Source organism: Delphinus delphis, chromosome 1, assembly GCF_949987515.2.
Source record: "Delphinus delphis chromosome 1, mDelDel1.2, whole genome shotgun sequence".
In the NCBI taxonomy this organism is placed as follows: Eukaryota; Metazoa; Chordata; class Mammalia; order Artiodactyla; family Delphinidae; genus Delphinus; species Delphinus delphis.
This window is the reverse complement of record NC_082683.1, coordinates 46,129,196-46,151,475: the sequence shown is the minus strand read 5'-3', so window position 1 is coordinate 46,151,475 and position 22,280 is coordinate 46,129,196. Positions and strand designations below refer to the sequence as shown.

The 22,280-nt window shown below is 40.0% G+C and overlaps 1 long non-coding RNA gene across 1 annotated transcript in view; it reads right to left on the bottom strand.

The window, feature by feature from the left end:
• Positions 1–7,221: 7,221 nt before the first annotated feature.
• Positions 7,222–22,280, bottom strand: part of LOC132432374 (uncharacterized) — a 184,792-nt gene continuing 169,733 nt past the window's right edge. Inside the window, exons 3-5 of the long non-coding RNA XR_009520880.1 lie at positions 14,391–14,594; positions 8,156–8,362; positions 7,222–7,384 (exon numbers count right to left, since the gene is read on the bottom strand). This is a non-coding gene — a long non-coding RNA (uncharacterized lncRNA). The remainder of the gene's footprint in view (positions 7,385–8,155; positions 8,363–14,390; positions 14,595–22,280) is intronic.

The following is a 22,280-nucleotide window of genomic DNA, read 5'->3' as shown; positions in this document are numbered from 1 at the left end:
CTCACCTCACTCCTCTGTGCTCCAAAGTCTTCAACAGCTCCCTATGGCCAACTGAATAAAAATTAAACTTCTTAACATAGACTAGGCCCTCCAGGCTCACACTCAAATGCGTGTGTCCAGTCCTAAATTTCATTGTTCATCACTCATGAATGTTGCGCTGCACCCCATAGGTCTGCAAGCCCTGTATTTCCCCATCCTTGAGACCGAAGAAAGAGCCTGGAGTCGGAGACAGAGACATCAATGGTTTAATGGATGGGGGAGCTTACCTGTCTGAAGCAAGGTCCTGGAGCGACACCCTACAGAGCGCGGTGGATGGCGGGCAGGACATGGCGGCAGTCTTCATTCGGGGATGGGGGGGTGGGGTGGGTTACCAGTTATAGGGGAATTGATATCAGGTGGGATCATTAGTTACCAGGGAAACTACTGGTTTCTACTGGTGCCCCAGAGGGGCACACCCCTCAGGGTGGAAATGTTCTGATCTAAAGATTAGAAGAATCACCAGCTGGGGTGGGGACAAGTATGTAGGAAGGTCAGTCAGGTGAGTAGGGTGTCGGTGAGGCAGGCGAAGCAGAGAGAACAGCCATCCTGTGTGGCCTGACCGTACAACGAGCCTGTTGAACATTTACCCACGCTGCAAAATCCAGCTCCAGTGTCATCTCCTTGGAAACATCCAAGATTCCCCAGTAGGAATGAACCCCTCCTTCCTCTGTATTCTCACAGCAAGATCCCAGCAATTTACAGTGAGGGTAAATGGCAGAGATTATCCCAAAATCCAAATCGACCCTTCAATAGTCCAATTCTCCCCAGGAGAATGTGTGTTAAGACTAATTAATTCATACTGTGGTAAACATGACTGAGGTTCTTTGATGTGGAGATTTAACTAAAATCTACTGAGGGACTAATGTGTGTCAAGGACTGTGCTACATCCTTTCATTTATTTTATTTCTTCCTGTCCTCTATTTTCTCCTACATACATATGAGGAAACCAAACTCAGAAAGGTGAGCTTATTTACCCAGGGTCACACAGCTGGTCCAACAGGCTTCTCCTGCTCATTCCCACAGCCATTTCTTCCACCTGTAACACGCACATCCTCCAGGACACAGTGGTGTACTTTGGAGCGGCTGGTGGGGGCGGGGGGGGGCGGTCTGTGCAAAGTTACAGGATAAACATTGGACATCTACCAGGCATCCTTTTCACTTACTGGTAACTAAGTTAAATACTATTTGATTGCATACATTTTAAAGATGAAATGCAAGTCTTCAAATCCATTTTGCACCAGAGGAAGGGCTTTTGGGGCTGTGCTCCCAGCCTCCCAGCTGGCACCCATTCAGAACCCTGTGACGTGAGGGCTACTTGGACGGAAAAGCTTTCTTTAATACTGCATTTTCCATAAGGCAGAAACACTGACACCAATGGATGAAGGCAAGTAGAAAGTGAGGAAAAGGCAGGAGAAAGAAGAGTTTAAAAATACAGATATTCAAAGAAGTACTGAGGCCTGGGAGCATCAGTGCTGACACCATGAGCCCTCCATACATCTGGAAGAAGGACACGGTAAAAATAATATTCCTGGGCTTCCCTGGTGGCACAGTGGTTGAGAGTCCGTCTGCTGACGCAGGGGACACGGGTTCGTGCCCCGGTCCGGGAAGATCCCACATGCCACAGAGCGGCTGGGCCTGTGAGCCACGGCCGCTGAGCCTGCGCGTCCGGAGCCTGTGCTCCACAACGGGAGAGGCCACAACAGTGAGAGGCCCAAGTACCGCAAAAAATAAAAATAAAAAAGATATATAATATTCTTGATAGTGGGCCATCCAAAAACAAAAAGATGGGACAGTTAATGATTAATTATCTTCTGTGTACTATTTTCAAAGGACAATGACATCAAATATTTGAGGAAACTTTCCATTTAAAACAGTTGAAACTATTAAAACATGGGTACTTAAAAAATATATTGCATTTTACTACTTAACAGTGTATGTCCTTCCCCTCCTAAGTTATGGGTCCTGCATGTGTCAGGTAACTGACTGATGTCGTTAACTGAATGATGTGTTCTTTTTTTTTTCTTACAAAAAATACAATCTTTATTGGAGTATAATTGCTTCACAATGCTATCTTAGTTTCTGTTGTACAGCAAAGTGAATCAGCTATATGCATACATATGTCCCCATATCCCCACCCTCTTGAGCCTCCCTCCCACCCTCCCTATCCCACCCCTCTACGTCGTCGCAAAGCACCAAGCTGATCTCCCTGTGCTATGCTGCTGCTTCTCACGAGCTATCTATTTTACATTTGTAGTGTATATATGTCGATGCTACTCACTTCGCCCCAGCTTTCCCCTCCCCTCCTGTGTCCTCAAGTCCATTCTCTAGTAGGTGTGCATCTTTATTCCTGCCATGCCACTAGGTTCATCAGTACCATTTTTTTTTAGATTCCATATATATGCCTTAGTATACGGTATTTGTTTTTCCCTTTCTGACTTACTTCACTCTGTATGACAGACTCTAGGTCCATCCGCCTCACTACAAATAACTGAACTTCATTTCTTTATATGGCTGAGTAATATTCCATTGTATATATGTGCCACATCTTCTTTATCCATTCATCTGTCGATGGACATTTAGGTTGCTTCCATGTCCTGGCTATTGTAAATAGTGCTGCAATGAACATTGTTGATACATGTCTCCTCTTGAGTTATGGTTTTCTCAGGGTATATGCCCAGTGGTGGGATTGCTGGGTCATATGTTAGTTCTATTTTCAGTTTTTTAAGGAACCTCCATACTGTTCTCCATAGTGGCTGTATCAATTTATATTCCCACCAACAGTGCAAGAGGGTTCCCTTTTCTCCACACCCTCTCCAGCATTTGTTGTTGTAGATTTTCTGATGATGCCCATTCTAACTGGTATGAGGTGATACTTCATTGTACTTTTGATTTACATTTCTCTAATAATTAGTGATGTTGAGCAGCTTTTCATGTGCCTCTTGGCCATCTGTATGTCTTCTTTGGTGAAATGTCTATTTAGGTCTTCCACCTATTTTTTATTTTATTTTATTTTTTTTATGTGGTGAAGAAAAAGTATATTTTACAACTGAAAAGATGACAATTCAAATCCAGATTTCAAACAAGTGGAAGCAAGGTAGGTATACTGTCTAAACTGTAAAATTGAATTAATATTTTTAAGTACAAGTTTGCTATCAGATAATATATAAGAAGGTACTAGAACATAGAAATAAATTTGAATTTGTTTTTTTCAAGGATTAACAAATATATCTGGTATTTTAAATTTTAAATATATACTTATTAAATCATTGTGTATTTCATTGTAATAGATCTTATAAGGAGGTCATATATGGAATATTAGGTTTATTACAGTTAAATCTTGATGCCATTTTTCTTAAGAAGTTAGAAACAAATATCTTATCCATTCTCAACAACACCAATAAATCAGAAAACAAATTTCTATTTTCCAGTAGATAAAGCAAGGAAACTCCCATTTCTGGAAATATGTAGTTTTCATACATTTACACTTTAGGATATCATTTAGGAAATAAAAAATAATCATTGAAATTAGCTTCCAAATGCAGTCTATGAAATTAAGATACTATAAAATCTGATGATATAAATATACAGCATCTACATGCAGCTACCTATATGAAATATTTTTCAAAAGCACTGATAAAATCTCTTGGGCAAGTACTGAACTCCCTTTAAATAGCAGGCATTGTAATAGATGCTGAGTATTCACACATAAGAAAGAAACCACTGCAATATTCAAATACCTACAACTTGTTGATAGGTTCATTTTAAAAAGCATCATCATCAACAACAAAAACAAGGAAGGCAATAACAACTTAAGTCCAGACCATAGATTATTCAATGAAAGTAACTTGATGGTAGTCACTATAAGAGATTATTACATTATTAAATCTGCATTCAAAATAAATATTTATATTCTTTAATCGGATAAATACCCATTAATCTTCACTTTTTGAAACTGGTTAACGAAGCTATAGTTGTGCATTAAATCAAAAGGAAGAGGGAAGATACTAGTTATTCTTTCAGAAGAGAATTTGAAGGTTGAAGAAGATGATAGCAATGGCTTATTGAAATTGTATTTCAAATATAATTCCAATTTAGAAAGGTAAGATTAACTGATCTGGTAACTATATAGCATAGACAAAGGAGTTGCTCACAGTCTATTTTTCTATGCATAGAATAAGATTTGATGTGACAGCTCATATATTATGATTTTGTTAGATATAATAAGTAGGAAAAATTTGAAAATTGACATTTGTTAATAAAAAGTAGGGTAGATAAGCTGACTGTAAAACAAATTCAATCAAACTATATTGGGCTTTTATACTAGATAAGCTCTGCAAAAGTTGGACATGGTCTAGGATCTAATATTTAAAATGTTGTCTTTCAGTGTCATGTTATTTCAGGTTAGAAGCTATATTATTATGAAATACATTCCTAAGCAAACATTTTCTTGAAAGCTAGACTATAAGATAAATTTAATGTAGCTAACACTACAGTTCTTTTTTTTTTTCTAACATCTTTATTGGAGTATAATTGCTTTACAATGGTGTGTTAGTTTCTGCTTTATAACGAAGTGAATCAGCTACACATGTACATATATCCCCATATCTCCTCCCTCTTGCGTCTCCCTCCCATCCTCCCTATCCCACCGCTGTAGGTGGTCACAAAGCACCGCGCTGATCTCCCTGTGCTATGCGGCTGCTTCCCACTAGCTATCTATTTTACATTTGGTAGTGTATATAGGAACATGCCACTCTCTCACTTCGTCCCAGCTTACCCTTCCCAGTCCCCGTGTCCTCAAGTCCATTCTCTATATCTTCGTCTTTATTCCTGTCCTGACCCTAGGTTCTGAATTCTCTCCCCTGAATTCTCTTAGCTTTTGCTTCTCTGTAAAGGTTTTTATTTCTCAGCTGAATCTGAATGAGATCCTTGCTGGGTAGAGTAATCTCGGTTGTAGGTTTTTCCCTTTCATCACTTTCAATATGTCCTGCCGCTCCCTTCTGGCTTGCAGAGTTTCTGCTGAAAGTTCAGCTGTTAACCTTATGGGGATTCCCTTTTATGTTATTTGTTGTTTTTCCCTTGCTTCTTTTAATAGTTTGTCTTTAATTTTTGATAGGTTGATTAAAATGTGTCTTGGCATGTTTCTCCTTGGATTATCCTGTATGGGACTCTCTGTGCTTCCTGGACTTGATTGACTATTTCCTTTCCCATATTAGGGAAGTTTTCAACTATAATCTCTTCAAATATTTTCTCAGTCCCTTTCAACTATAATCTCTTCAAATATTTTCTCAGTCCCTTTCTTTTTCTCTTCTTCTTCTGGGACCCCTATAATTCGAATGTTGGCGTGTTTAATGTTGTCCCAGAGGTCTCTGACAGTGTCCTCAATTCTTTTCATTCTTTTTTCTTTATTCTGCTCTGCAGTAGTTATTTCCACTATTTTATCTTCCAGGTCACTTATCCGTTCTTCTGTCTCAGTTATTCTGCTATTGATTCCTTCCAGAGAATTTTTAATTTCATTTATTGTGTTGTTCCTCATTGTTTGTTTGCTCTTTAGCTCTTCTAGGTCCTTGTTAAACGTTTCTTGTATTTTCTCCATTCTATTTCCAAGATTTTGGGTCATCTTTACTATCATTACCCTGAATGGTTTTTCAGGTAGACTGCCTATTTCCTCTTCATTTGTTTGGTCTGGTGGGTTTTTACCTTGCTCCTTCATCTGTTGTGTGTTTATCTGTCTTCTCATTTTGCTTATCTTACTGTGTTTGGGGTCTCCTTTTCTCAGGCTGCAGGTTTGTAGTTCCCGTTGTTTTGGTGTCTGCCCCCAGTGGCTAAGGTTGGTTCAGTGGGTTGTGTAGGCTTTCTGGTTGAGGGGACTGGTGCCTGTGTTCTGGTGGATGAGGCTGGATCTTGTCTTTCTGGTGGGCAGGACTGTGTCCGGTGGTGTGTTTTGGGGTGTCTGTGGCCTTATTATGATTTTAGGCAGCCTCTCTGCTAATGGGTGGGGTTGTGTTCCTGTCTTGCTAGATGTTTGGCATAGGGTGTCCAGCACTGTAGCTTGCTGGTTGTTGAGTGGAGCTGGGTCTTAGCACTGAGATGGAGATCTCTGGGAGAGCTTTTGCCGTTTGACATTATGTGGAGCCAGGAGGTCTCCGGTGGACCAATGTCCTGAACTCTACTCTCCCACCTCAGAGGCTCAGGCTTGACACCTGTCCAGAGCACCAAGACCATTTCAGCCACTCAGCTGAGAAGAAAAGGGAAAAAAAAAAAAAAAGAAAAAAAAAGAAATAAAATAAAGTTATTAAAATAAAAAATTTTAAAAATATTTTTAAAAATTTAAATGTAAAAAAAAACAATGAGAGCAACCAAACCAAAAAACAAATCCACTAATGTTAACAAGTGCTAAAAACTATACAAAAAAAAAAAAAAATGGACAGACAGAACCCTAGGACAAAAGGCAAAAGCAATGCTATACAGACAAAATCACACAAAGAAGTATATACATACACACTCACAAAAAGAGAAAAAGGAAAAAATATATATATATAAAAAGGAAGAAAGCAACCAAATCAATAAACAAATCTACCAATGATAATAAGCTCTAAATACTAAACTAAGATAAACATAAAACCAGAAACAAATTAGATGCAGAAAGCAAACCCCCCAAGTCTACAGTTGCTCCCAAAGTCCACCGCCTCAATTTTGGGATGATTGTCTACTCAGGTATTCCACAGATTCATGGTGCATGAAGTTGATTGTGGAGGTTTAATCCGCTGCTCCTGAGGCTGCTGGGAGAAATTTCCCTTTCTCATCTTTGTTCGCACAGCTCTTGGGGTTGAGCTTTGTATTTGGCCCTGCCTCTGCGTGTAGGTTGCCTGAGGGCATCTTTTGGGAAGTCTGAGGTCTTCTGCCAGCATTCAGTAGGTGCTCTATAGGAGTTGTTCCACATGTAGATGTATTTTTGATGTATTTGTGGGGAGTACGGTGATCTCCACGTCTTACTCCTCTGCCATCCTGAAGGTTCCCCTCTTCATTTATTTGGCCTTGTAGGTTTTTACCTTGCTCCTTCATCTGTGACATATTTTTTTGCCATCTTTTTTTTTTTTTTTTTTTTTGATGGGTGAGATGTGTTCCTGTCTTACTGGCTCTTTGGCCTGAGTTTTCCAACACTGGAGTTTGTAGGCTGTTGGGTAGAGCTGGATCTTGGTGCTGAGATGAGGACCTCTGGGAGACCTCACTCCAATGAATATTCCCTAGGGTCTGAGGTTCTCTGTTAGTCCAGTGGTTCGGACTTGGAGCTCCCACCACAGGAGCTTCAGCCCGACCCCTGGCTCATGAACCAAGATACCACAAGCTGCACGGGGTGGCAAAAAAAGAAAAAAAAAAAGAAGAACAATAACAAAGAGTAAAAATAAAATTAGACTAGCAAACTAACAGATATGTTAGAAAGAATATAAAAATGTAGATAAAACAATAGGCAGAGGGTAAAACAAAACTACAATAGTAAAAAAGAGGAGAAGAAAAGAAAAAAAAAAGGGCAGGGGGTGGTGTAAAAAAGAAAAAAAAAACGGTGGAAAAGGCCTTGGCTGTAGAGGGCAGGGCCTAGGCAGGAGCGGGGTTTGAGTGGTGGAGCAGGGCCTATGCTTAGGACCCACAGGGCTGGAAAAGGCCCTTGGGGGTGTGAGGGGTGGGGCTTAGGCTCAACAGAACAGAAAGGGCCCAGGCGTGCCTCTGGTCTCAGAGGGCAGGGTACCCCACCTGGGAGCCCAGCAGGCTTCCTGCGACCAAGTGGGCGCGGCAAACGCCCTCCACTCCTCTTCCACTCCTCTGGTCCTGGAGGGCCCCTCCCACCTGTCTCTCCTGTTCTCCCCACAGCCTCATTCCTACACCCCCAGGACCCACACAGCCTGGAGGGGGCCTCTGAGGGTATAGGACCTGGCCCAAGAGCCCAGCAGACTTCCCGGGCCGATTGGGCAGGGGAAACGCTTGGTGCACTCCCCCCGATCCTAGCCCCTGAGGGTCCCTCCTGGCATGGGAACCCCTCCCCCTTCTGAGCCAGACCTCAGGGGCACTGGTCCTGTCTGGCCTTCATTTCTCCTCTCCCCTCAGTCCCCCCATGTCCTACCGGTTCGTTTGGGTGTTCCTTCCGTCTCCTTGGGTGTCGAAGTCCCCCCCACCAGCATCCGACAGGTGCCCTAATCATGGGGAGACATGAACTCCACATCTTCCCGTGCTGCCATCTTGACTCTGCCTTGAGTGATGTGTTCTTGATGAACTGATTCCTCCTCTCCTGCAGCATCTTCGGTTCTATAGGGACCTGAGCTGCCTGACTCTGAAAAAAAGCATAACGGTAGAAATTCAGTCATTGTGTCATGAAACAGGAGGAGTTTACATTGTGGAGGGTATGAAGAGGAGAGGATTCCATGTCCCTCAGTGACTCTACTCCCCTTAATTTAGAATTGATTCTAGCTGCTAATGACTGGGAGCAAGGCTGGGTTTCCTGAGTACAAATGAGTTCTGGAAAACATGTGTTTTTATTTTCATTGTGTTAATTATCTGGCAAGAGCAATTCAAATTTAATATGGAGCATATGAGCCAACAAATCCTCACCCCCTACAACTCATGTCCATGGCAACCTTGGCTACTTAGTCACAAACTTCATTTCTCTACATCCCAGACTTGACTCAGGATCCTTCTTAATACAGCACTCAGGCAGCTGCAACCGATGGACCAGAGCTGGCACGAGAGATGAATCTTTGTTTGCCCTCCCTGATCTGGAGCACAGGCATCATCAGATGAAGGGGACAATTCTAGCTCTTCCCGGGTCCAATCAACAGATGCTGATGGAGTGCCTGCTTTACATATGCCCAGCTCACACTGACTCTAGAGAGAAATCTGACCATGCCTACCTCCTCTTGAGCTGTCTGTGTGGCTTCCCATCCCTACAGTCTACATCCCTCCATTGTCTGTCTGAGTCAGACTTCCAGGCTCTTCTGCAGTACATCCACACAGTGACCCTGCCCTCCAGCCCCTGAATGATGTTCCCACCCAGCCATCTGCCATCTCAATGCTTTTGCACACCTGCTCCTTTGGCCTGAGGCAACTTCCTCCCTCCCTTACCTAGAGCAGTGGTTCTCAAACTTCAGCAGACATCAATAGACTGGTTAAAACACAGATGGCTGGGTCCGCATACCCAGAGTTTCTGATTCTGTCAGTCTGGGATGGGCCCCAAGAATTTGCATTTCTCACGATTTCCTAGGTGATGCTGGTGCTTCTAGGCTAAGGACCATACTTGGAAAACTATGGCTCTACATAACTCTGGCCTGCCATTCAAACAGCTAAAGCTTCAGTTCTTCCAGGAAGCCCACCATGACTGGCCTCCTCCCATACTGTTAGTTTCCTCCCCTGGGCCACCACATCCCCCTGTTATTTCCTCTATCCTTGCACATAAAGGGTTATGAAGAAATTACCTGTCAATGTGTCGATGTGTCTATATCCCCTCTCAATTGTAAGCTCCTCGAGACTCCAGCTTAATAATGTCTTAGTCATTTCCATACCCCCAACACCTCACAAAGTGAGTACATAGTTTAGGTTCATTAACATTTTTTTAATGAATACAAACCCTCATGCAGAGTAGATGGAACCAAATTTTAGGGAAAAGCATGATGTAATGAGAAGGAATATTATCACCATGGCCCATCCTCTTTTACCTGGAACACTGCCTCAATCTCCCCCCTGCTCTCCAGGCCTCTAGTCTGAACACCTCCCTGCCATCTACCACACTAACTCTGCCACACTCCTGCTTAAAACCCTCCCAAGACCCCACATGGCCATCAGGAAAAAGGCCAAATTCCTCATTCTAGCATTCAAAGCCCCCAGGTTTGGGTCCTAACATAATTTTCCAGCCTCATCCTCTTACACACTATGTTCTCAATCTCCCAGACTGCTTTATCCTTCTGTGCCATTTCCTCTACAAAGCATGCTCTTCACCCTTTTCTTCCTGGAAAACTCCTATTCATGCTTCAAGGCCCAGATCAAATATTATCATCTCTGTGGAACCCTCCTTGATTACTCTGGGCCTAGTGACTTATTTTCATAGCATGTAGTATTTAAAGATAGGGCAGATCTCCTTACAACCTGAAAAAAAACCTGGCCCCTGCTTGTCTAATGCACAAGCCCAATGAGATCCAAAGCTCCTCTTCAGTGGGATCAAAATGTGTTTACAGAACCAAATAATCAGAAGAGGAAATCTTGTGAAATCTGTTCAACAAATGGGGTGGCTTCAGTGTCCTCCCATGGACTTGGGTGAAGAGCAGAAATTCAAGAGGCCTTTGCAGCCTCCCACTTTGTGCACAAGTGCACACGCAGTCTGTAAAGAGAATCTGAGAGGAGACAGACATGGCAGCACAGAGATGCAGGAAGAGACAAAGGAGAAACAAACAGAGAAGGAAGCAAAAGACAATGGAAAAGTGAGAGAAGCTAAATAGAAAAAGAAAGAGAGCAAATGCAGTGAGAAATAAGGGAATAAAAATAGAGAAAGGTAGAGCGATACGAGACAAGGAGGAGGAGGAGGGAAAGGAGAAGGAAGGAAGGGAGGAAGGAAGGAAGGAAGGAAGCAAGAAAGGAAGAAGAAAAGAGAGAGAAGGGAGATATTGACCAAAAATAACCAGAGAGATACACACACGTATGCAGATGAGAGACACAATGAGAAATGAAGCAACAAAGACAGAGAAGTAAGTTAAAGAAAGACAAAGGCCAACCGTGTCCCTGAGCTGCTATACTGTGATAACTGGTCCACAGCAGGTACTAATAAATATTTTGAATGAATGTGGAATGAAGATGGAGAGGAAGACACCCACAGATGGACAGAAAGGGAATAGGATAGAGCTCAAACTTGGTGCCTGATGTTTTCTCAACACATACTCTATAAGCAATGGAAAAATTACAAGTCGGCCAAGAGCGCATATGAGCATGAGATCTCTGATTTCAGCAATGGCCTCCAAAACCTAAGGGTGGGACACAATGTCTTTTAGCCTGCTCAGGGCCAGGCCAACTCTAGGAAGAGACTGAACAGATCATAAAATTCTTCTCTGAGATCAACACAATAATATGCTGTTTATTCCATCCTTGATTGATTCCATAGGGCAGGAAGAAGCGGAACATGCAGGGAGTCTGGGCACCTGGCTTCTGGTCTGGACCTTGAAGCTCACTGGACAGTCAACTTGGACAGTCACTGTCCTTCTCTGGCCTCAGTCTTCCCAATTAGAAAGGGAGTGTGGGATGGTAATTGGACCAGATCACTTTGCCTATCTTTTTTTTTTTTTTAGTATAAGAAATTTTTGTTTCCTAACAAAATCATGGGCAAAAATCCAATATAGAAAACTGATTAAAAATGAAAAATGAACTTTCTCTGGTTCAAGTTAGATGAGAACTCAACAGAGCAAAGACAGCTCTGCTGAGCACCGAGGTACCAAGGAACTCAGAAATCATCTCATTGGGGTTTTCTTAAGGTGCCCGACTGCTCTCTGTGTTTCTATACACTTCCGTTCTGCAGAGCCCACATGCGTACTCCTCAAGAGGCCTCGATGGCTGGCTTGCCGAGGACCACCTTTAGTCCTCAGTGAGAGGGATGCAGCCATGGGTCTATAGGTTAGAGGGCCCCACACATCACTCACACACACACACACACACACACACGCATGCACACACACACACACGTACACACACACTGTGGACTGGGGCTTAGAACCGGCACAGTGCCATCTATCACACAGCCAGTCCCTGGACCAGCGCTGTACTGGATCCAGGAAAAGCCACCCTCTCTTTCCCTCTATCCCTGAATCAATGAGCAGCCGGGTCCAAGTGCTGTGAGAATTTGTGCTGCCAATATCGGAAACAACCCTGCTTCTGAGAGCAGAGAGAATTGAGGGGTGGAAGTGCCTAGATAGGAGAAAAGACACATAACTGTCAAATCCTTCCATTCAGATAGCACAAATGCAATCGATTCTTGCATAGCAAAGTATTGCTTTCCAGTAGTGCTGAGTGTTCATTCTCTTCTTTTTTAACATTCCAATTCATAATTTCAAAGGCATTTACAAATGAACACAATAGTTACAGTAGCTAAGGAACACTTTGTAATATTAAACAATTCAATTGCTCAGAAAAGTATATACTATATGAAGGTCTAGAAGAAACATGAGTGAAGTGATAACACCTTATAAAACGGTATCTAGATGGCCAATGACTGTTAGATTTTTTAATAGTTTTATTTTCATTAAAATATATGAATATTTCTAACTAAAACTTCAAAAAAATAAATGAAATTTTACCTTTAAATATTTTATAATTTTGATATTCATCAAGTACAATTTGTAGTTCACCTTTTGATTTAAATATCTTACAAAAGATAACTTTTTTAAAAAATTTATTTATTTTGGGCTGTGTTGGGTCTTCGTTTCTGTGCGAGGGCTTTCTCTAGTTGTGGCAAGCGGGGGCCACTCTTCATTGCGGTGCGTGGGCCTCTCACTATCGCGGCCTCTCTTGTTGCGGAGCATAGGCTCCAGACGCATAGGCTCAGTAATTGTGGCTCACGGGCCCAGTTGCTCCGCGGCATGTGGGATCTTCCCAGACCAGGGCTCGAACCCGTGTCCCCCGCATTGGCAGGCAGATTCTCAACCACTGCACCACCAGGGAAGCCCACAAAAGATAACTTTTTAAAACAACATATGAAGAATATGTTTTTACTTTTACATGGATTAATGAGAATATTCAAATTATATATACCTTAAATACAATTACATTTTATTTTCAATCCTTTAGATCATTGAGAATGAATAAAAGTTGTGATCATGATAGAAATAGAAAGTGAAATTCAGAAAAGAAAAAAGCTAAAAGGAATAAAGAAGTAGAAAAACTTAAAGAGAAAGTCTGCCAAATTTTTTTATTGAAAACAGTGGGGAAAAAAATTTGAAATTCCTAGAACTAAAATCAAAACTTAAAAAAATGGCAAGATTTCCATAGTATCCAAAAAATCAAGGGATATTGAATATTGGCTTGATGTTCTGAAGAATAGTGTTGTATGTCTAATATTTACTCAAATATAATGAATGATACTTTAAATGGGACTAAAAGCACAATAGTTATAGACCACAATGGAAAATATTTAGATTTAGTTAAAATGATTTTGACATTTGCTGCTATAATAGCAGAACTTGAAAAATTATTTTTTAAATAATGGGACAAATGATATCTCTGCAGGATGAAAAATTCAACATGAAATTTTGAACTTAATGAGGAATAAAGAGGGAAGACATTTTATTTTTTAAATTTTAAATAACATAAATATTATAATATTAAATAATATTGTTCAATACAACTATTTTGTAGCAGGTATAAAAGTCATGTGGAACAACTGGAAAACAAATTGAAATTAATGATATTAGATTCATGTCACAGCTCTTCTAAAACATACAGTTTTTGATTTAATAAAGAACTGGAAAAAAATCACCTTAAGTTTTAGGCATTGATTTTAAAAATTGTTGAGGGTAAGCCTATGATAAAGATGCTAACATGGTGAGTGAAGGAAAGGGTATACAGCCAGAATTCTAGGTACACAATTTAATTTATTACTAGAAGATTCAGCCTCAACTGGCTGATACCAGTATCATTCTTTAGAGCAATTCAAAGATTATACTCAGTATTTTCAAGAACTGCTCAAAGTAGTAAGATTTTTTTAAAATTAAGATATAATTGACATATAACATTGTATAAGTTTAAGATGTACAACAGATTCGATACATTTACATACTGCAATATAATTACCACGGTAGTGTTAGCTAACACCCCTGTCACTTCATATAAGTATCATTTCCTTTTTATGGTGAGAACATTTAAGATCTAGCCTATTAGCAATCAGAGTTGTAAGATCCTGATGAAACACATATTATATTTGACCTACCAATTCTCTCTCTAACACAAGACAGGAATGCAAACTAATGGCATTCAAGTGCTTAGATATAATTTCTTGTAATTTTAAAGCAATTTTATCAAGATACAACTTACCTTAAAATGCACCTATTTTAAATAAACAGATGAGTTGTGACAAATGCATACACAGGTGTAACCACCAACACAATCAAGATAGAAAACATCTCCATCACCCCAGAAAGTTCCCTCAGGTGCCTTTCCTGTCAATCTTAACTCCCACCCACTAGCCCTGGCCCTAGACAACTACTGATTGATCTACTCTGTGTCATTATAGACTAGTGATGCCTGCTCTAGACTTGCATATAAGTGGAATTATATAGTACGTAGTCTTTGGCATCTGCCTTCTTTCACTCAGTATTTCTACTCTCACTCACCTTTTGAGGTGCATCCATTTGCTGCATGTATCAGTAATTCGTTTCCTTTTTTGCTGACAAGTATTTCATTGCATGGATATACAATTTGCTTATCCATTCACCTGTTGATGAACATTTGCGTTGTTTCTGGTTTGGAACTGTTGTGAATAAAAATGTTGTGAACGTTGGTTCATGTGTACATTTTCATTCCTCTCGGATAAATGCCTAAGAGTAGAATAGCTGGGTTGTATGGTTAGAGTATGATTAACTTAATAAGAAATTGCTGAACTGTCTATATCACTATACCATTTATATGCCCACCAGCAATCTATGAGACTTCTGGTCGCTCCACACCTCCCCAACTCTAAGTATGATCAGTCGTTTTAATTTTAACCATTCTGATGGGTATATAATGGAACTGCATTGTAATTTAAATTTTTCTAATTTCCTACTGATGATATCAAACATATTTTCATGTGATTATTGGTTGTTCATTTATCTTTGCACATACAGTGTCTGTTCAAAGCTTTTGCCTGATTTTTGCTGGATTGTTTGTCTTCTTCTTATTAACTGTAGAAGTTCTCTAGGTATTCTTGGGAATTCCCTGGTGGTCCAGTGGTTAGGACTCCTCACTTTCACTGCTGACGGCCTGGGTTGAACCCCTGGTCTGGGAACAAGATCCTGCAAGCTGCTCAGCATGGCCCCCCCCAAAAAAAGAATTTATATATTCTTGATCCTAATTTTTATGATATATCTCCCAGACTGTGGCTTAAGTTTTCATTTTAATATTTTACCTTGAAGAGTAGAATTTTTACTTTTGATGAAGAAAAATATATCAATTATTTTCTTTTATGATTTGTGATCTTATGTCCTAAGAAATTTTGTTCTGTTCCCAAGATCACCATTTTTTCTATAGTTTTAGTTTTCACATTTAGATCTATGATCAGTTTCTAGTTAATTTTTGTACATGGTGTGGGAGGTAAGAATCAGAGTTCATATTTTTCAAACGGATATCCAGTTTTAGCACCATTTGTTGTGAACACTATCTTTTCCCAGATTGTCTTGGCACCTTGGTCAAAAAGCAATTGCCCCTCTATTTGTGTTTCTCGCTCTGGACTCTACTGTGTTTCATTAACCTACATATCTATCTTTGCACCAATACCACCCTGTCGTGATTACTGTAGTTATATAGTAAATCGCGGTATCAAGTTATGGCAACTCCACCAACTTTGTTCTTTTCAAGTGTTTTGGCTATTTTAGGTCTTTTGCATTTCCATGTAAGTTTTAGAATAATCTTGTCAATCTCTACAAAAAGCCTTCTGGAATTTTTTTTTTGGGGGGGGTGTTTCATTACATCTATAGATTAATTTGGGAGAGAATTGGCATCTTGAAAATAATGTTTCTGATTCTTGAGTATAGTATATCACACTACTGATTTAGGTCTTAATTTCCCTCACCAGTGTTTTGCAGTTTTCACATATCTAAATAAACTTACCCTACTTCAAATTTTTTGATGCTACTTTAAATTACATTGTGTTTTTTTATTTCATTGTCAATTGTTTCTTGCTCTGTACAGAAGTACAATTGATTTTTGGTATATTGAACTTGTATCCAATGACCTTGCTAAATTCACTTAGTTCTAGTATCTTTTTTGTAGTTTTCATGGGATTTTCTACGTGTATGATCATGTCATCTACAAATGAAATCAGTTTTACTTCTTCCTTTCCAATCTAAGGGCCTTTTTTCCCCTTATTTTATGCACTTTCCAGGATCTCTAGTACAATACTGAATACAACTGGTGAAAATGGACATCCTTGACAGTAAGGGGAAAGTACTCATTCTCAGCCTCAAGTATGACAGGTCAGCTGGAGGTTTTATTGTTAATGACCTTTATCAGGTTAGGAAAGTTTCCTTCTGTTCCTAGTTTGCTGAGAAGTTTTATCATGAATAGATGTTGAATGTTGTCAAATGCTTTTTCCGTGTCTATTGAAATGATCATATTCTTTTCTCCTTTATTTTATTAATATCCTGTATTACGTTAACTAAATTCAGATGTTAAACCAAATTTGTATTCCTGGGATAAACACAGGATATATGCTGGACATGATTTGCTAATTTTTCACTAGTATTTTGCATCTATATTCATAAGGGAAGTTAATACTGGATTTTCCTTTCTTGTAATATCTATGTCTGGTTTTACTGTCAGGGTAACGTTAGGCTCATAAAGTGGGTTGGAGAGTATTCCCTCTTCCTCTAAAAAGACTTTGTGTAAGACTGATATTATTTCATTCTTAAATGTTTGGTAGAAATTACCAGTGAAGCCATCTGGGCATTAAGATGTTTTTGCTGTTATTGTTGTTCTGTGGGGAAATTTATTTTTAACTTTTTATTTTGAGATAATTTTAGACTTACAGAATAATTGCAAAAAATACTACAGAGAGTTCCCGTATATTCTTTATCCAGCATCTCCTAAGGTTAATACCTCATGGGTCACAGAGGCTCTGTCTTTTCCTTTTAAGTATTTTCTTCTCTCTGTGCTTCAGTTTGGATACTGTTGTAGACTGAATTGTGTCCCCTTAAAATGTATACGAAGAAGGCCTAACACCTAATATGACTTATTTGGAGACAAGGCTTTTAGTGAGGTAATTAAGGTTAAATCAGGTCATAAGGAGTGGTACTAATCCAACAGTACTGGTATTCTTACAAGAAGAGGAAGAGACACCAAAGATCTCTCTCTCTCTCTCCCCCACCCCCTGTATGTACACATGGAGAAGAGGACATGCAAGGATACAGTAAGAAGGCAGCTATCTACAAACCAGGAAGAGCAGTCTTAGCCAAAACCAACCCTGAAGTCACCTTGATCTTGGACTTCTAGCCTCCAGAACCATGAGAAAATAAATTTCTGTTGTTTAAGCCACTCAGTCTGTGGTATTTTGTTATGGCAGCCCAAGTAGACGAATGCAGATAATTTATTGCTTCAGTGATGTTATCGTCTATAACGTCCAATCTGTGTTATCCCACTAGATATGAATTTTTTTGTTTAAAATCATATTTTTCATCTATAAGAGTTCTATGTCACTGTTTTTTTAATATCTTCCATTTCAATATTTATCGTGTCCATGTTTTTCCTTTAAATACTTGAACATAATTATAGCTATTATAAAGTTCTTATCTGCTAATTCCATTATCTGTCATTTCTGGGTCTGTCTCTATTGGCTGAGTTTTCTTTTTTTATTACTATCTCATTTTCCTACTTCTTAACCTGTCTAATAATCTCTAATTGTATCCTGGACATTGTTGTGTGCCAGGCTTTGCTGTCTTCCTATTAGGAGTCTCAGACTTTGTTCTGGTAGGCAGCTAGATGACTTAGGGATCAGCCTGATCCTTTCAAGAATGTACTTAAGCTTTATAGAGAAGCCTTTAATTTAGGGCTCATGTAGGACTTCTCACAAGGGATGATCCTTCTGTCATTTACTGAATGCCTTAGGTATTCAGTGAGGTCTCCCTACTCTGGCTGCAAATCTCTCTCAACACTAGGAGAGATTTAGGAATCGTCCTGCCTACAGCTCCTCAGTCCTTCTCATCTTGGCTGCACAGTTTCTCCCTATGCATGTGCAGCTTCATATTCAACAGTAGACTCAAGAGAAACCTATGCAGATACCTGGAGCTTTCTCTCTGTGTACTTCCTTCCTCTCTGGTACTCTGCTCTGCAAATTCCAGCAAAGCCCACCTCCCCAGACTCTGATCTCTGACTTCTGAATTCGGGGAGAACTGTTATGATCTGACTAAAATTCTCATCCCTATATCGTAGTCCGAAAAGTACCTCCAGGCAGAAAGCAAAATGATCATTGGCCTCATCTCATTTGTTTTCCTTCTCTAACTTTTTTTTACATATTTTGTGCACTTTTAAATCATGCCATCAAAAGAAAGCAAGAATAGCTATATTAATTTCAAACAGAGCAGACTTCCAAGCAAGGAATGTTAACAGAGATAAAGAAGGGCATTACATAATGAAGATAAAAAGCATAATTGCTAATTTTGCAGAAATGGAGGCAAAAAAATTATTTATGGAATAATGACATCAAACTTCATGAATTATGCATGTCTCAGTTTTGTCACTCATCCAAACATTTTTGGCTCATCAACAGAACACTCAGATATATTCAATAATAATTAAATTCAGTCATATTTTATACTTTGCCAAACTTTCACTCACTTAAAGACTACATTTTAAATGTAGCTTTAAGACAGCATTCAAAAACTATCATTTAGCATGTTGTTTTAATTTCAAAATATATTTTCAAAATATATTGCTTAATAGCTTATTGAGTTGATTTATAACTTTTAAATATTTAGACATATGGTATACACGTTCCACATGAACTCCTGCTCCAGGGCCTGCAGGTGTGCAGCACGGGCCTGCCCTTGCCATTAGACATTCTTCTACCTCCAAGCTGAAGCAGCCCCGAAGTCCCTGCTCTCCGCCCGTGGTGAGCGCTGATGCTGCCACCCGCCTTTGCAAAGGCCTGGCTCTCCTCACAGTCCAAGAGGAGTCCTAGTTCCTTTCATCCCTTGCTAATGGCCCTGGGATTCACATCCTCCCACTCGAGGCTGCCGTGGATATTGGCTGCTCCAAGATCAGCTCACCTCTGTGGACCACTTGCACCAATGCTGCAACTGCCATTATTGCCAGCAGTGAAGTTGGAGGTTTGGGATGCTGCAGATGTGCGTCCTCCACATGGCCAAGGGCAGCTGACTACCCTCTAAGCCCCGTATTAGTTTCGTGGGGCTGCTGTAAACTTTGTGGCTTTGGAACCACAGTAATGTATTCTCTCACAGTTCTGGATGCCAAAAGTCCAAAGTCAGTGTCACTGGACCAAAATCAAGGTGTAGGCAGGGCCATGTTCACTCTAGAGGCTCTAGGGAAGAACGTGTTCCTGGTCTCTTTCAGCTTCTCACGGCTGTTGGCACTCCTTGATGTGTGGCTGCATCACTCCAATCTCTGTCTCCCAAATCACACTGTCTCCTTCTTTCTGTCTGTCCTCAAATCTCCCTCTGCCTCTCTTAAAAGAACGCATGTTATTGAATTTAGGACCACCCTGATAATCCCGGATAATCTCCCCATCGCAAGGGTCTTAATTCAATCCCGGCTGCAAAGACTCTTTTTCCAAATAAGATAACATCTACAGGTTGGAGGGATTTGGAGCTGATATCTTGGGGGGTCCATTATTCATCTTAATATACTCCCCCATTCTTGTTCACACCACCATCACAATTGTCTCAATCCTCCGTTCCCAGTTCAATTCTGGAGCCAAAATCTTCTTGACCCAGTTCAAAATTTCACTCAAGTTCTGCCCTAGAATTAACAATTCCCGGAATGACTGACAATGGAATCAATTATACTCTTCAAAAGAAAACCCTACCCTGGCCACCAGAATATGGCCTCGCCTCTTTAGTCTCCAAAACAAAATAACAAAATAACCTAATTTTGTATAATCAGATCTTGGGAAATAGATGAGTCTTATCCCTGTTTACTTTGTTATAATCCTACATTATAAAAGCCATTTGAATTTTTTTTAATTTTCTTTCTCCTGTTAATGTCCGCATGTACCACTAGATCTGGGTGCTTTGTACCCTCTTCCACACGCATCACCCCACCTCCTCATGGGCCCTGATGTATTAGGCACCGAATAGGCGCTTGTTAACTCAAATGCATCAAACAAATTGAAGAGTCTTGGGAAATGGAGGCTGGAAATACCCTTGCTAAAGGCATATTCTACTGTATTTGATGATGGTAATAACTACACTTAAGAGCAACAGAGTAGATGGAAGGATGGAGAGCTGGGCTCTAGTCCCAGCTGTGCTGTTAACTAGTGGTGTAGCCAGAGAGGCATCACTCACTCCCAGGTCTGCTTTTGCTCACTGGTCAAGAGGAAATACAAACCCTGACTGCTCAGGGCTCTTAGGGGATTTACAGTAACCACGTAGATGAAGGCCACATGCAATACAAAGAGCTGGGCAAACACTAGCTATTCTCCTTATTAGTAAGTCTACGGAATGGATATCATCATCACCATAAAATTGGTGATATTATTTTTTATATCATTATCTTATTTTATTTTTTGAAATAAAAGAGATTAGTGACATGCAGCCCCAAATCACACTTTGCCAGTAAGAGGCGGACCCAAGAGTCAAACTCAGAACCCAGTTCCGATTCTACCCTCAGTAGCAAGAGAACACTGATAACCCTTCAGTATCTGGCAGATAGAAATAGGCACACTTTTTTCTTTCCTTACAGAAAGATTCTGTTACTTCTAATCTGCTATGTATAACCTAAATGCTAAGCATGTTAGAACTCTGTGTAACAAAGGAAAAACAGGCTGGGATGAGGGTCTAAAAAGACACACAATTTTTAAATTTGTTTTCTACTCACAGGGTTTTTTTTGGCCTGCTTTCAATTTCCACATATTCATTACAAAAATATGTATGCAAAGATATAATAACAGTAGTAATAATAGCAATAGTAATTATTATTATTATTTTAAGAGTAGCTATCACTTATTGAACAGTTACTCTGTGCCAGGCATTATGATCTGTAGAACCCAGGGCAACAGAGAAAACAAGTCATGGTTTAGCTGAAATTTTTGAAGGTAGAGACTACATTGTAAGCTGTCAGATAATGACCCCAAACAAGTCAGGAAATAAATTAAAAGAGCAACCCCCCTAGAAAATAAAGGCCTGGCTATGTCCTAGGTATTTATACTTGTCATGCAGTGCACAGCATAGATTCTTCAGGATGGAGCTGTTGTCAGGGGAGCAAAGTTTATAAGCAACGACTCTCTCATCTAAAAGAAAAGGAGAGAGAAGTTTGCTTTGGCGAATTTAAAATGCAGAGCTCCCTGTTTTCAGTCTAGTGGACGAGATACCTAATGCTTGCTTTTTTCCCCTCTACTTGGTTAAGTAAAGTGTTTTTCTGGTGAACACGTTGTAAGGAAATGCTCACTATAACTAAAAGAGGTTTGAAAGACTCGAAAACTAGCTTAAATTTTATACAGACTGTAAATCCTTATATTTATTTTTTCCAATCTTATTTGGCTATTAATTTGCTTAAAGTCTTTGTTGAATATATTATGCAAAGAGAAACCTCACCCTGGCTACCACCCTCAAACTATTTTGAATAATGCCCAGCTATTTGCTGAGAAGGTTTAGACAGGTGTTTGTTTGTTTGTTTGTTTGCTTGTTCTTAATAATCTCCAGGCTTTGGAGAGCTTCTTAATGTTTACAAAGCCCTTTCCCATTCATGCTCTCAGCTGAGCCTCGCATCAACTTCATATTACAGTTGAGGAAAATGAAACTTAGGGGGTTCATGGGACTTGTCCAAGGTCACACAGTTTGTATGAAGTGGAGCTAGAACCTTAACCCTTCACTCTCCAAAAACCCCCTATGACTGAAAAGAAGCAAATCAGTTTATTAAGATCTGCTGTATTGAACAGAAGTTTTTTTAGTGACAGTAGCCTAAGAAGGCACCAGAATAAGGAGCACTGTAAAACAAGGACATTTCCAAAGCAAGAAAAGAGACACAAGACAAGTCTGCGATTTGAAGGCTTTCACACTCAGGTTCGAATCCCAGCTCTGCCATTAGCCACAGAGTCACACTGCTTGGATGTGTTACTTTCATCTGTTTCATCCCTTTCTGCCTCAGTAGGCTGTTAATTTCAGAAGGACCAAGGTCTATCATTCTATCTACCACTGAATTCTCAGCACTCAGCCCAGTGCCTGACACATTGTAAGTGCTCACAAATATCTCCTGAATATGTTTCTCGAACATAGAAAGCTACTGCTCCGCTCTGAGCCCCAACTTCACCATTTGCAAAAAGAAAAAAGAACAAGTTTAAAGCGTAGTAAGACTTA